We start from the raw sequence: 13,533 nt of genomic DNA on the forward strand, positions 1-13,533 counted from the left end.
ACTGATGACACAGGGATACAAATCTCACTCTCAAATTACTGGAAAAGGGCTTCAAGTCTCTTCTGCAGCGGGTTCAGCCCAGCACAGTGGGGTCCTGGGAAGCAAGCCGCCAGACAGAGCACTCCTGCTTGCCTTCCATCCTCCTCTCCCCCTGCATCCCCTGCTTCCTAGTGAGGGGGGAACACGGGGCTGTGGGGCTGTTTGGCTGATGCAGAATAGCAGATATATTATGATTTTTTGGATGCAGGGCTTTTTTGATGAGATGTTGAAGAATGAATTCCCATGTGCTCTGTGTGCATGTGCTCCTTTTGCACTTTCCATCAGAGTTAAGACACTGGCCCAGTGTCAAAACATCCCTTCCATACGTGCTATGCCATTAAACAGCTGCTTCTTGCCTGCTGTAAATCACAGAATCACAGAATTGTCTACCTTGGAAGAGACCTCAAGATCGTCGAGTCCAACCTCTGACCTAACACTAACAAGTCCTCCACTAAACCATATCCCTAAACTCTACATCTAAACATCTTTTAAATACCTCCAGGGATGGTGGCTCCACCACTTCCCTGGGCATCCCATTCCAATGCCTCACTTCTCTCTCAGTAAAGAAGTTCTTCCTAATATCCAATCTAAACCTCCCCTGTAGCAACTTCAGCCTGTTCCCCCTTCTCCTGTCACCAGGCACGTGGGAGAATAGACAAACCCCCACCTCGCTACAGCCTCCTTTAATGTACTTATAAAGAGCGATAAGGTCGCCCCTGAGCCTCCTTTTCTCCAGGCTGAACAAACCCAGCTCTCTCAGACACTCCTCGTAGGACTTGTGTGGTGGTTTTACTCAGGTGGCCGGCCGAGCTCCACCACAACCGCTCTCTCACTCCCCCTCTCCTCAAAGAGGAAGGGGGAGAAAATACAACACAGAGAACTCGAGGTTTGAGATGAGAAAGGTTTAATTAAAGGGAAAGGGAATGGGGAGGAAAAAAAGAAACAAAAGAAACAATCAGTCCGCACAGAAGTACAGAGAGGGAAAAAAAAAATATTCTCTACTTCCCATCAATGAGCAGTGTTCGGCCACGTCCTGGGAAGCAGGGCCTCAAACGCGTAGTGGTTGTTCAGGAGGAACAGCCCCCTCCCCCACGAGAGCCCCCCTTTTATTGCTGAGTGTGACATCAGGTGTTATGGGATATCCCTTTGGTTGGTTTAGGTCAGCTGCCCTGGAGATGCCCCCTCCCCATCACTTGCCCACCCCCAGCCTGCTGGCTCTTGGGGGCTTGGAAGGAGTCCTGATGCTGTGCCAGCACTACGCAGCAATAGACACAACACTGGAGTGATATCAGTGCCGTTCCAGCTACGAGTGCAGAGCACAGCACTGTGTGGGCTGCTGCAGGGAAAAGGTGACTCCAGCTCAGACAGACCCAACACAACTTCCACTCTTTATTCCATAACATTTGTGTCACAATCAGGTACAGTTTAGTATATAGATGTTCTCATCACCATTGTTTTCTGTCCATTGAAGCATTTATATGTCTGTACTTCCCTTTATTACATAGGTCTTTTCCCAAAATGCTCATAAAAACTGTTGATTGTTTCAGCTTCATCTGTCAATGTGGTCACTCAGGGCAGGCGAAGTTGGTTTTCTTGACACCAGCACCAGCTTAGCTCACATCACTGTTGCACTTGCCCAGTTCCTTGCGAAGTTGACCTGTCATTGGTTCTGCAGTGTCCTCCTACAACACATAACTTGGATGGCAGATTAATTTTCTCCCACTGTTAAATCTCCTTGAGGCACACACTTGATATCCCCATCTTTCTGCATTACCCACCAGGTATACCCTGGTCCTAGGCGAAGACAATCCCATGAGTGGGTTTGCCTTTTCCCTTGGCAGGGGCAACCCACGCCGTCTTCCCCATCCACTTTCCCACATGCACTACAGGGACTTTAGCTTCTCCCACAGTCTTTTGTTTCAGCAGGACCAGGACGGCTGTCAGACCCCCTGTTGTTAACTAGCCAAGTGGCCTCTGGTAGATTTATATCCCAATGTTTCCACGTCCCAGCACCCAATGCTCGCAGCATAGTTTTTAACAGTCCATTGTACCTCTCAACCTTCCCAGAGGCTTGTGGGTGATAAGGGATGTGATACACCCATTCAATGCCATGTCTCTTGGCCCAGGAAGTGGCCAAATTGTTTTGGAAGTTACTCCCATTGTCGGACTCGTTTACTGGATATGTTTCCAGCCACCCAGTAGTTGCTTCTACCATGGTGAGTATGTAACGTTTACCTTGGTGGGTTTGTGGCAGTGGTTGGATGCAGTCAATGTGCCAGGCCTTGCTGTATCGAAATCCAAGCCATCTCCCCCTATTCCAGGGAGACTTTACCCTCATGGCTCGTTTGATTGCAGCACAGGTCTCACACTGATGGGTAACCTAACCTGTGTAATGGCCTCAATGGTTAGGTCGACCCCTCGATCACGAGCCCATCTGTATGTGGCATGCCTCCCCAGATGTCCTGATGTTTCATGGGCCCATTGAGCTACAAACAGCTCACCCCTCACATCCCCAGTCCGGGTCCACCTGAGCTTTTTCAATTTTCGAAGCTCGATCTACTTCTTCATTGTTCTGATGTTCTTCGGTAGCACGATTCTTAGGCATGTGGGCATCTACATGACGTACCTTTACAGCCAGGTTTTCTACCCGGGCAGCAATATCTTGCCACAGGGTAGCAGCCCAGATAGGTTTACCTCTGCACTGCCAGTTGCTCTGTTTCCATTGTTGCAGCCACCCCCATAGCGCATTTGCCACCATCCATGAGTCAGTGTAGAGATACAGTACCGGCCACTTTTCTCTTTCAGGAATTTCTAGGGCTAGTTGTATAGCTTTCACTTCTGCATACTGACTCTACTCACCTTCCCCTTCCATGGCCTCCACAACTTGTCGTGTGGGACTCCACACAGCAGCTTTCCACTTCCAATGGCTCCCTACCACATGGCAGGATCCGTCAGTGAACAACACATACTGCTTTCTGTCTTCTGGCAACTCATTGTATGGTGGTGCCTCTTCAGCATGAGTTACTTCTTCTGTTGGTGCTCTGAAATCCCTGCCCTCTGGCCAGTCCATAATCTCTTCCAGGATTCCCGGGCAGTTGGGTTTCCCCATTTGAGCCTGCTGTGTAATTAATGCTACCCATTTACTCCACGTAGCGTCGGTTGCATGATGTGTAGTGGGGATTTTCTCTTTGAACATCCAATGTAACAGAGGTAGCCGTGGGGCCAAGAGAAGTTGTGCTTCTGTACCGACAACTTCTGAAGCGGCTCGAATCCCCTCATATGCTGTTAATATTTCCTTTTCAGTTGGGGTGTAATTGGCTTCTGATCCTCGATAGCCCCGGCTCCAGAAGCCCAGAGGTCGGCCTCGAGTTTCTCCTGGGGTCTTCTGCCAGAGGCTCCAGGTGAGCCCATGCTCCCCAGCTGCAGTGTACAGTATGTTTTGCACAGCTGGCCCAGTACGGACAGGCCCAAGGGCTACTGCACGAGCTATTTCTTGTTTGGGTTGTTCAAAGGCCTGTTGTTGCTTGGGGCCCCACTCGAAAGAGTTCCTCTTTTGAGTCACTCGATATAGAGGACTCACAAGCTGACTATAGCCTGGCACATGCATTCTCCACAATCCCACAAGGCCTAGGAAAGCTTGTGTTTCTTTTTTGCTAGTTGGCAGAGACATAACTGTTATTTTGTTGATCACATCCGTCGGAATGTGGCGACGTCCATCCTGCCATTTTACCCCCAAGAACTGGATTTCCTGTGCAGGTCCCTTGACCTTATTCTGTTTAATGGCAAAGCCAGCTTTCAGGAGAATTTGAATTATTTTCTTCCTTTTCCCAAAAACTTCTTCTGCTGTGTTACCCCACACGATGATATCATCGATGTACTGCAGGTATTCAGGAGCGTTCCCCTGTTCCAGTGTCATCTGGATCAGTCCATGGCAAATGGTAGGGCTGTGTTTCCACCCCTGGGGCAGTCGATTCCAAGTATACTGAATGCCCCTCCAAGTGAAAGTAAATTGTGGCCTGCACTCTGCTGCTAGAGGGATGGAGAAAAATGCATTAGCAATATCGATTGTAGCATACCACTTGGCTGCCTTTGACTCTAGTTCGTACTGGAGTTCTAGCATGTCTGGCACTGCAGCATTTAGTGGTGGCGTGACTTCATTCAGGCCTCGATAGTCCACTGTTAGCCTCCACTCACCATTAGACTTTCACACTGCCATATAGGACTGTTAAAAAGTGAATGAGTCTTGCTGATCACTCCTTGGCTCTCCAGATGGTGAACTAACTCATGGATAGGAATCAGGGAGTCTCGGTTGGTGCGATATTGCCGCCGGTGCACAGTTGTAGTCGCAATTGGCACTTGCTGTTCTTCAATCCTCAGCAATCCTACAGCAGAAGGGTCTTGTGAGAGACCAGGCAGGGTAGACAGCTGCTTAATCTTCTCTGTGCTCAAGGCAGCTATGCCAAAAGCCCACCGGTACCCTTTTGGATCCTTGAAGTACCCTTTCCTGAGGTAGTCTATGCCGAGGATGCACGGAGCCTCTGGGCCAGTCACGATGGGGTGCTTTTGTCACTCATTCCCAGTTAGACTCACTTCAGCTTCCAATACAGTTAGCTCTAGGGATCCCCCTGTCACTCCGGAGATAGAGATGGGTTCTGCCCCTTGGTAGCCTGACGGCATTAGGGTACACTGTGCGCCTGTGTCCACTAAAGCTTTATATTTCTGCGGTTCCAGTGTGCCAGGCCATTGAATCCACACAGTCCAGTAAATCCGGTTGTCCCTCTCCTCTACCTGGCCAGAGGCAGGGCCCCACTAGTCCTGATTGGAGCATCTATCAATTAATTCTTCCAAATGTGAAGCAGAAGTCTCTTCGTCAGGGTCAGGAGTAATACTATCCCTTCTACTGCCTCTGGGGGACTGTCCAGCAGAAACTGGGGCAGCAATCCTCCATTGGGCCCTCTTTGTTGCTGCTGTATCTTTCCGTAGCTCACGTATCCGAGCAGCTAGGGCCGAGGTCGGTTCACCGTCCCACTTCCTCATATCTTCCCCCGGTCACGTAAATAAAACCACAAGGTACCCCGTGGTGTGCGTCCCGGATTCTCCCTTGTTTGAGCCGGAGACTGCTGGCGCTTGATGGCCGAAAGATTCTTCCGTCTAGGTGAGGACGAAGCTATGTGTTCATCTAACCGTTGGGACAGTCTCTCCACAGCTGAAATGCCGCCCCATACTGGGGCAGAGAGATTTTCTTCATATTTATGAAGCTGGTTGGACACGTTGTCCACAGTTGGCCCCATCCCCTCCTCCCAACCCATTGCTGCCAGTGTGCTGGCATGTGTTGGGGGTGCAGCCCGTACAAACTTCCGCCACATGGACGTTGTGCATTGGACTTCATCGGGGTCTTTAGGTGCCTGGGTGTTGTTTAAATCGCTATAAAGCATCTCCAGCACAACTAATTCCCACAGGTGCTGGAGGCCCTTATCCATAGTGGTCCATTTGCCTACTTGGTATATAATATCCTCTTTGTGGGAATACCTTTCTTTCACAGCTGTTAGGAGTCACCTCCAGAGGCTGAGAACTTGTGCCTCTCTCCCAATTACTCTATCAATGAGCCTTTCTCTAGAGAGGGATCCCAGCTGCTTGGCTTCATTTCCTTCTAGCTGTTGGCTATTGGCACCGGTGTCCCTGCATCGAAGCAACCAGGTGAGGATGTGCTCACCTGGATGACGACTGAAATCTTTTCGTATTTCTCGCAGCTCACTCAAGGATAGAGACCAAGTAGTTTCTGATTCATCTATGATTTCAGTCTCTTCTCCGTGATGTTGCCGTGATGACACTGCTTTAGAGCTGCCTGCCTTTTCCTCTTCTCCCTCATCCTTAGGAGGAGCTTCTTCCCTTATTAAACGACCTGATCTGTTTCCACTGTTTTGTCTTTACTATAGGGGCGACTGATACCATAGATGGTCGGTCCTCTGGGGTGGTCACAGTGTGTGCTGTCTCATCATCAAATTCAGGAACCTCCCTATCCCCTTGAGGGTGCTGGGCAATGTTAATTGACATTTGATAGGCGTAAGCCAGACCCCAGCAGAGTGCAGCAAGCTGGTGGAGTTCTCTAGTATTGTCAGGGTCAGGGCATACATCTTTCAAACATTCTACCAGTTTTCTTGGATTTTGTACTTGTTCAGGGGTGAAATTTAGAACCATTGGAGGAGAAAACCATGACAGGTACCTGCCCAAATCCCCACACACACCTTGCCACCCACAAATACTTTGTCTGGGGACAAGTCCTTGGATAATATTCTTAATAAATTTCTTTACCTTGGGGAAGAAGACAAACACTAGACCTAGTAATAAGAGGATAATATCTGACCAAGGGTATCCAAGATACTGAAAGGCTGCTGTAATTAGCCCACAGGGAGAAAAGTAGAAGGCACCACCCCCGATATTATTCACAGATTGACTGCTAGGGGCAAAAAAGAAGGCGCTGTAATTCTTAATATTTTCAGTAAGATAATCTCCATGAGACCAGGAGGATAACAATGCCGGGCCTGAATACCAAACAAAACTGAAGGCCAGTATGTTACAGCACAACATGATAAAAAAAAAAACAAGCACAGACTTCAACACTTTCTCCGTTCGGATGTAAAGGAAAAAAGAAAACAGAGAGTGGACTACATACAACATATCCACACAGAAAAGTATTACCAGAAAACCAAGTATTATGACTACCAATATGTTAGTTGTAAATGCTTCAACCAATGCTATTGTTATTTCAACCCTCGAGCCCCACATTGGGCGCCAAAAAGGACTGTGGTGGTTTTACTCAGGTGGGCAGCCGAGCTCCACCACAACCGCTCTCTCACTTCCCCTCTCCTCAAAGAGGAAGGGGGAGAAAATACAACACAGAGAACTCGAGGTTTGAGATGAGAAAGGTTTAATTAAAGGGAAAGGGAATGGGGAGGAAAAAAAGAAACAAAAGAAACAATCAGTCCGCGTGGAAGCACAGAAAGAGTGGAAAAAAAATTATTCTCTACTTCCCATCAACGAGTGATGTTTGGCCACGTCCTGGGAAGCAGGGCCTCAAACGCGTAGTGGTTGTTCAGGAGGAACAGCCCCCTCCCCCACGAGAGCCCCCCCTTTTTATTGCTGAGTGTGACATCAGGTGTTATGGGATATCCCTTTGGTTGGTTTAGGTCAGCTGCCCTGGCGATGTCCCCTCCCCATCACTTGCCCACCCCCAGCCTGCTGGCTCTTGGGGGCTTGGAAGGAGTCCTGATGCTGTGCCAGCACTAGGCAGCAATAGACACAACACTGGAGAGATATCAGTGCTGTTCCAGCTACGAGTGCAGAGCAAAGCACTGTGTGGGCTGCTGCAGGGAAAAGGTGACTCCAGCTCAGACAGACCCAACACAGACTTGTTCTCCAGAACCCTCACCAGCTTGGTCGCCCTTCTCTGGACTTGCTTGACCACCTCCATGTCAAAAATCACAGAATCACAGAATTTTCTAGGTTGGAAGAGACCTCAAGGACATCGAGTCCAACCTCCAACCTAACGCTAACAGCCCTCCAATAAACCATATCCCTAAGCTCTACATCTAAACGTCTTTTGAAGACTTCCAGGGATGGTGACTCCACCACTTCCCTGGGCAGCCTGTTCCAGTGCCTCACAACCCTTTCAGTGAAGAAGTTCTTCCTAACATCTAACCTAAAACTCCCCTGGCTCAACTTAAGCCCATTCCCCCTCGTCCTGTCACCAGGCACGTGGGAGAACAGGCCAACCCCCACCTCGCTACAGCCTCCCTTGAGGTACCTAAAAAGAGCGATAAGGTCACCCCTGAGCCTCCTCTTCTCCAGGCTGAACAAGCCCAGCTCCCTCAGCCGCTCCTCGTAGGACTTGTTCTCCAGGCCCCTCACCAGCTTCATCGCCCTTCTCTGCACCCTCTCAAGCACCTCGATGTCCTTCTTGTAGCGAGGGGCCCAAAACTGAACACAGGACTCGAGGTGCGGCCTCACCAGAGCTGAGTACAGGGGGACGATCACCTCCCTAGCCCTGCTGGTCACGCTGTTTCTGATACAAGCCAGGATGCCGTTGGCCTTCTTGGCCACCTGAGCACACTGCTGGCTCATATTCAGCCGACTATCCACCATCACTCCCAGGTCCTTCTCTGCCTGGCAGCTTTCCAACCATTCCTCTCCCAGCCTGTAGCTCTGCTTGGGGTTATTGCGCCCCAGGTGCAGGACCCGGCACTTGGCCTTGTTAAACTTCATGCAGTTGACCTCAGCCCATCGGTGCAGCCTATCCAGATCGTCCTGCAGAGCTTTCCTACCCTTGAGCAGATCGACACACGCGCATAGCTTGGTGTCATCTGCAAACTTACGGAGGGTGCACTCAATGCCCTCGTCCAGATCATCGATGAAGATATTAAAGAGGACCAGCCCCAGCACCGAGCCCTGGGGAACGCCACTAGTGACTGGCCTCCAACTGGACTTGGCTCCATTCACCACGACTCTTTGGGCCCGGCTATCCAGCCAGTTTCTAACCCAACGAAGCGTGCGCCAGTCCAAGCCAAGAGCAGCCAGTTTCTTGAGGAGAATGCTGCGGGAGACGGTGTCAAAAGCCTTGCTGAAGTCAAGGTAGACCACATCCACAGCCTTTCCCTCATCCACCCAGCGCGTCACTTTGTCACAGAAGGAGATCAGGTTTGTCAAGCAGGACCTGCCTTTCATAAACCCATGCTGACTGGGCCTGATCGCCTGCTTGCACTGCAAGTGCTATGTAGTGCGGGACCCAAATGTAGTGAGGGACCCAAAACCGAACACAGTACTAGAGGTGCTGCCACACCAGAGCCGAGTACAGGGGGACGATCACTTCCCTAGACCTGCTGGCCACACTGCTTCTTATCCAAGCCAGGATGTTGTTGGCCTTCTTGGCCACCTGAGCACACTGCTGGCTCATATTCAGCCGACTATCCACCATCACTCCCAGGTCCTTCTCCGCCTGGCATCTCTCCAACCACTCATCTCCCAGCCTGTAGCTCTGCTTGGGTTTCTTGTGCACCAGGTGCAGGACCCGGCACTTGGCCTTGGTGAACTTCATGCAGTTGGCCTCTGCCCATTGGTCCAGCCTATCCAGATCCTCCTGCAGAACCTTCCTACCCTCGAGAAGATCGATACAAGCACCTAACTTGGTGTCATCTGCAAACTTACTGAGGGTGCACTCGATCCCCTCAAAGATATTAAAGAGGACAGGCCCCAGTACTGAGCCCTGGGGAATGCCACTAGTGACCCCCAGAGACCCCCAGAGGGACCACCGGAGACTGATACGCATGCTCCAGTAGGAGGGTTTGGATTCCGGAAACTAATTATAATAACCCTGTTTTTTTTAGAAGTAGTAATGAATATGTATCAGCCTAGGAGCATAAAAATCAGCTGCTTGATGTAACTGGTGTGCGTCCTGGTGGAGCAGAGACTCCCGGTGCACCCAGCGCTGTTTGCTTACCTCTATTCCTTTAATAAATTGTAAACTTTGATTATAGTCCTATTTTGAAGACTGAGCCATTTATTACATCCAGAATTCTACATCATCCCTGCATTCAACCTCAAAGGCATTGGTCAATCATCTACTGCGCTGATGGTATTTTCCATAATTCAGAATAATGGATGTATTCGGTGTCAACAACGTGAGCCTTCCGAAGCTACCATGGAAACCTCCTAGCGACAGAATATAGCCTATGTGCACTTTGTTACTTTCTCACTGCCCAAGGTTAAACAATCTCACAGTAGCACTTATATTACAAAAACAGTCTTTGGGTGTTTTCCCAAGTTTCTCCTAATCATCACATTCCCAGGGCTTTCTGCTGACCAAAGTGATAAGACTTTGGTGGCTATCCAAGTTCGTATACGTCTCTGGCCCCACAGTGGGTGTGATCCTCCCCTACTGCTCAGTTAAATAACTTGGGGCTTATTATATTAGAATCATAGAATATCCTGAGTTGGAAGGGACCCATAAGGATCATCAAGTCCAACTCCTGGCACCGGACAGGTCTACCCAAAAGTTTAGACCATGTGACTAAGTGCACAGTCCAATCACTTTTTAAATTCAAACAGGCTTGGTGCAGTGACTACTTCACTGGGGAGCCTGTTCCAGTGTGCGACCACCCTCTCGGTGAAGAACCTCTTCCTGATGTCCAGCCTAAACCTCCCCGGCCTCAGCTTAACACCGTTCCCGCGGGTCCTATCACTGGTGATTACGGAGAACAGGTAAGCGCCTGCCCCTCCACTCCCCCTCGCGAGGAAGTTGTAGACTGCAATGAGGTCCCCCCTCAGCCTCCTCTTTTCCAGCCTGAACAGGCCCAGTGACCTCAGACGCTCCTCATATGTCTTTCCCTCTAGGCCCTTCACCATCTTCGTTGCCCTCCTCTGGACACTCTCCAAAAGTTTAATGTCCTTTTTGTACTGTGGTGCCCGGAACTGCACACAGTACTCGAGGTGAGGCCGCACCAGCGCAGAGTAGCTGGGGACAATCACTTCCCTTGACTGACTAGCAATGCCGTGCTTGATGCATCCCAGGATACGGTTGGCCCTCCTGGCTGCCAGGGCACACTGCTGGCTCATATTCAGCTTGCTGTCAACCACAACCCCCAGATCCCACTTTGCGGGGCTGCTCTTCAGCGTCTCATCGCCCAATCTGTACGTATAGCCAGGGTTCCCCGTCCCAGGTGCAGGACCCTGCACTTGCTTTTGTTAAAATTCATGTGGTTGGTGATCAGTTCAAGTTCAAGCCTTGTTGAGCTTCATACAGTTGGCCTCAGCCCATCAGTCCAGCCTATCCAGATCCTCCTGCAGAGCTTTCCTACTCTTAATCAGATCAAGACACGCACCTAACTTGGTGTCATCTGCAAACTTACGGAGGGTGCACTCGATCCCCTCATCCAGATCATCGATAAACATGCGAAAGAGAACTGGCCCTAGTACTGAGCCCTGGGGGACTCCACTAGTGACCGGCCTCCAACTGGATTTAACTCCATTCACCACGACTCTTTGGGCCCGGCTACCCAGACAGTTTCTAGCCCAGCAAAGCGTAAGCCAGTCCAAGCCAAGAGCAGCCAGTTTCTTGAGGAGAATGCTGTGGGAAACGGTGTCAAAAGCCTTACTGGAATCAAGGTAGACCACATCCACAGCCTTTCCCTCATCCACCCAGCGCGTCACTTTGTCACAGAAGGACATCAGGTTCGTCAAGCAGGACCTGCCTTTCATAAACCCATGCTGACTGGGCCTGATCACCTGGTTGCCCTGCAAGTGCCGCGTGATGACACTCAAGATAATCTGCTCCATGTGCTCCCCTGGCACTGAGGTCAAATAGGCCTAAAGTTTCCCGGGACTACCCTCCGGCCCTTCTTGTAGATGGGCGTCACGTTTGCTAGCCGCCAGTCGACTGGGACTTCCCCCGATAGCCAGGTCTGTTGATAAATGATGGAAAGCAGCTTGGCCAGCTCCTCCGCCAGTTCTCTCAGCATCCTCAGGTGGATCCCATCTGGCCCCATCGACTTGCACACATCCAAGTGCCGTAGCAGGTCGCCAACCATTTCCTCGTGGATTATGAGGGCCACATTCTGCTCCCCATCCCCTTCCACCAGCTCAGGGTACTGGGTGTCCAGAGAACAACTGCTCTTGCCGCTAAAGACTGAGGCAAAGAAGGCATTAAGCACGTCAGCCTTTTCCTCATCTCTTGTCACTGTTTCCCCCCGCATCCTGTAAAGAATGGAGATTCTCTTTAGTCCCCCTTTTTGTGTTGATGTATTTATAAAAACATTTTTTGTTATCTTTAACAGCAGTAGCCAGATTGAGCTCCAGATGATCTTTGGCCGTTCTAATTTTGTCCCTGCACAGTTTTGCAACATCCTTGTAGTCCTCCCGAGTGGCCCGCCCTCTTTTCGAAAGATTGTAAACCCTCTTTTTTCTCCTAAGCTCAAGCCACAACTCTCTGTTCAGCCAGGTCGGTCTTCTTCCGCGCCAGCTCGTCTTTGGGCAAATGGGGTCGGACTGCTCCTGAGCCATTAAGATTTCCTTCTTGAAGAGCGCCCAGCCTTCCTGGACTCCTCTGCCCTTCAGAACCGCCTCCCAAGGGACTCGGCCAACCAGTGTCCTCAGCAGCTCAAAGTCAGCCCTACGGAGGTCCAAGACTGCAGTTTTACTGATCCCCCCCCTGAGTTCACCAAGAATAGAGAACTCTACTATTTTGTGGTCACTCTGCCCAAGGCAGCTCCCGACCACCACATCTCCCACCAGTCCTTCTCTGTTTGTGAACAGAAGGTCCAGCAGGGCACCTCCCCTGGTAGGCTCACTAACCAGCTGCATCAGGAAGCTACCTTCCACGCTCTCCAGAAACCTCCTAGACTGCTTCCTCTGAGATGTATTGTATTTCCAAGATATATCTGGGAAGTTGAAGTCCCCCACGAGAACAAGCGCTGATGATTTTGCAACTTCTGCCAGCTGCCTGTAGAATTCCTCATCCGTCTCCTCATCTTGGTTCGGCGGTCTATAACAGACCCCCACCAGGATGCTTGCCTTGTTGGCCTTCCCGCTGATCCTAACCCGTAGGGACTCAACCTTATTATTCCCAGCGCTGCAATAAACATACCTCCTTTGTTTTCTGTGCCTCAGTTTGGCAACCCAGATGGGACCTTCTCTGTTCAGCTGCGGGACCTGCTGAGGACGGGACTCCTCTGGGCGCCCCTGAGATTTCTTGGAGGGACTCCCCCAGTCACCCAGATCACAGCGGGGGCTGACAAGAACCATCACTGGTGGACCAGGTATGCTTCAATGGAGTAAGGGTATACCTGTAAGTCATGAGGAGGTGTCCTATGTGAGGTAAAGAGCATTGGTGCTCTCCCCTGAAAGTTTGGGGTAGTTGGGTACATTCTGCGCCCTGACTAATGGTAACCTGAGTTCTCCTGGACGTGGTGGTGGGAGGTATATGTGGCATTGGCATAATCATTGTCATCTGTGGACAGGAAGATTTTAATAAAGTATTGTAATCAGTGGTGGCCCCTGTATAAATTGGACGATGGGGAGAAGTGCCACCGTATTGATGCCGGCCTTAGCGCGGACGCCCGCTCGGCATAGCGCACTGCAGCCCAGAACTCCTGGGCTCAAGCAATCCGGCGGGCTCAGCCTCCCGAGCAGCTGGGACTACAGGCGTGCGCCACCGCGCCCGGCATCAATATGGTGAGCCCCGGGGAGCCTGGGCACACCAGGTTGCCTAAGGAGGGGTGAACCGGCCCAGGTCGGAAAAGGTGACTCCAGCTCAGACAGACCCAACACACCCCCCTAATGGAACACTGAATTATAATACTTTATTACAACTGATGTTGTCTTTGAGAAGGGAAGGGAAGCGGGATGAAGTCTTCTATGTGGATATGTTCTTTACTCTCAGAAATCACCCTGAGTACCAAACGAACTGTGGATTGATGATCACACAGGATCCAATGGTGCTAGCTT

The sequence above is a fragment of the Aythya marila genome (genome assembly GCF_965140915.1).
Source record: "Aythya marila genome assembly, chromosome: W".
Classification (NCBI taxonomy): Eukaryota; Metazoa; Chordata; class Aves; order Anseriformes; family Anatidae; genus Aythya; species Aythya marila.